The sequence below is a fragment of the Dipodomys spectabilis genome, unplaced genomic scaffold, assembly GCF_019054845.1.
Source record: "Dipodomys spectabilis isolate Male_0828 unplaced genomic scaffold, ASM1905484v1 ptg000159l, whole genome shotgun sequence".
Taxonomy (NCBI): Eukaryota; Metazoa; Chordata; class Mammalia; order Rodentia; family Heteromyidae; genus Dipodomys; species Dipodomys spectabilis.
The window spans coordinates 1531857-1534722 of NW_024870836.1; the positions used below are offsets into that span (position 1 = coordinate 1531857).

A 2866-nucleotide genomic window follows, 5' to 3' on the forward strand; every position below is an offset into this window, starting at 1 on the left:
TTTGGTACTTGCGTCTTTGTAGGGATGGCGTGTGAGAGAAGTGTCTTAGATTCAGGCTCTTAAATTCTTTCTAAGAGTCTTGATTTGCAAATTCATTTGTCCACCTAGGAAAAGTGAAAAGTTGGAGATGGAGTCATCTCTGAGAAGAATGTCTAATAATGTAGTCGAGAAAAGGGAAGAAAAAGAAATACAGTCTGAAGGGCAAAGTGTACCAAAAAATCTTACTCCCATTAGAGCATGTCTTTGTGATTTAAGAATTCTAAACCTAGGAAGCTCAAGAAAATTGGAGCTAAAAAGCCTCCCTCAGACATGCTTAATATTGTCTCCTTTTAGGGAGAATGTGGGGAAAGATATGAAAATATGTGTTAAGGCTGATATTTATTTTTGAGCTTAATTTTAATGTTCACTTGGTAAACTTAATCCACTATATCCCTGTCTCTGTGTAAATACCCATCAACATGAAATATAAAGTGATTTTGATAAAAAATAAAAATGACTCAGAAGAAATTATAAATGCAAAAACAATCTTCACAGGGCTGGGATGGTGGCTCAGTGGTAGAGCGCTTGCCTTGTATGCATGAGGCCCTGGGTTCGATTCCTCAGCACCACATAAGCAGGAAAAAAAAGCCAGAAGTGGCCCTGTGTCTCAAGTGTTAGAACTTTAGCCTTGAGCTGAAGAGGTGAGGGACAGTGCCCAGGCCCAGAGTTCAGGCCCACGACCTGACCAAAAAAAACAAAACAAAAACAAAAAAACAATCTTCACAGAAGCAAACTCTCAGAGATATTTCATAACTTTGACAAGGATAAAGTGGGTGAAGTTAGTATATATGAAAAGTATGACAATGCACAAAAACATAAAAAGATACTCATATATTTCATTATATAACCCAAAGCAGAAAGCAAAGGTTGTTTAGATGATTTTTAAAACCCAGTCTCTTAGGTACTGGGAAGGTGGTTCAAGGTTAGAGTGCCTGCCTTGCATGCATGAGGCCTTGGGTTTGATTTCTCAGTATCACATAAGCAGAAAAAGATGGAAGTGGTGCTGTGGCTCAAGTGGTATCACTAGCCTTGAGCTTAGGGACAGCATCTAGGCACCAGAGTTCAAGCCCCATGACCAACAAAATAAAAATAAAATCAAAACAAAACACAGTCTCTCAATTTTGTGACCTCAATTCTGTAATAACGCTGCTTCAGCCTAGGGCTAATATTTTAGGTGTGGACATTTATCAACACTCCTGAATCAGACTCTATTTGATCATTTTTAAATACATATTTTGTTCTTAATTTTCCTCTTTATAAATTCACATGCACCTATAAAAAATGGTGTGGCCATCGCAGTAACCTCTCAAAGTACCTCCTAATGACAACTTACAAAAAGTTGTATTATATTACAACAAGGAAAACAATGCTACAAATAAAGGAAACCAATAATTAAATATTAATGATTAATACAATAAAAAACGAAACAATTACGAGTATTTTCAGTATTTGAAGTGTACTACAAATTAGATTTATTATTGTCATATTTCTTTACATTTAACACAAGAATTTACATTTCCACAAGAATTTTATAGGCTATAAGTAGTGTTTAAATCACCCACTAAGATTACCATTTATAGTTCACCTCATAATTTGTATGTGGCTTATATCATCATTTGTTCCTCACTAACATAAAAAGTAAGGAAGGCCTACAGTTTTAACAGAAACTGTGTAGTTAACATAGTCAACTCTATTCTGCCCCTTTACAGAAAGACTTTGCAAATTCTCATCAGTAAAGTTTCTATAAACTCTGAAATGGACATACTTAGTAGTATTTATCTGCTACCATAAATCTTAAATACTTTATAGAAAAGTATTATGACCTGCCAAACAGTCCCAGTTTTGGCATATATAAGCAAATTCCAAAAATTAAATATATTTAAAACATTAAAACTTTTAACAAACATTAACACTTGCTGCAGTGTTCATTATGACATGTCCCTTGTATAGAATAATTGAATTCCTCCTCCTACACATCTCTTGAACAACAAATATCTGGAATTATTTTGTTTTTGACATGTCAATCTTGACTTTATTCTTAATTGTGTACTTATGTAAGAAGTACATGTTTCTAAAATTTCACAATTCTTTTAAACTTAGTTTTTGTTGAATTGTCTAGTTTAAGAAAATCAGTTACAATTTATATATAAAAAAATGTTCTGTGCTCAATCCAGCATCACATACACTAACATTGGAAAGATACAGAGAAGATTAACATGGCCCCTTCGCAAGGAAGACAGGCAAATTCCTGAAGCATTCCATCGCCCAATTTGTGAGGAAATGGAAAGACTTGGAAAAAAATTATTAAGTGAAGTAAGCCAAGTCCAAAGAAACATAGGTCCCATGGTTTCTCTAATTTTCAATAACTAATATATGTCTGAGATAAGCAGAAAAGGTCAAAAGTTATGTGTACATGACCAGATAAGGTTATGTTAACGGAAATGAACCCCAAGTTAGGGACACAAGTGGGTTTTTTTCTTGCTATTGTTTCTCACGTACTTATAACGTACAGTATGTGTTTTTTTTTGTTTCTTTATATGTTCCTCCCCCATGCTACAACACCTGTTTCACTGTATTTGAAGTTGTTGCGCCTACACCTTTTATATACTCTCCTCCTCTAATTTGCTGAGGAGAAGGAAAATAAAACCAAAATGCTTAAATAAGGATACAGGTTGACACATTGTAACAATGAGATGCACAAGAAACTATTTTGTAAAGTGAACTTTACAATTGAGGGGGGAAAGGGAGGAGGTTAATGGACTTGTGGAGGTGGGAGGGAAGGGATGGTAGGGGAACAATAAAGGAGGAGGTAACAATGCTTTTTAGG

General features: G+C 34.8%; 1 pseudogene; it reads left to right on the top strand.

Moving 5' to 3' along the window:
• The first annotated feature begins 2200 nt into the window (after window positions 1-2200).
• LOC122119007 lies at window positions 2201-2313 on the top strand (annotated as a pseudogene).
• The last annotated feature ends 553 nt before the right edge of the window (window positions 2314-2866 follow it).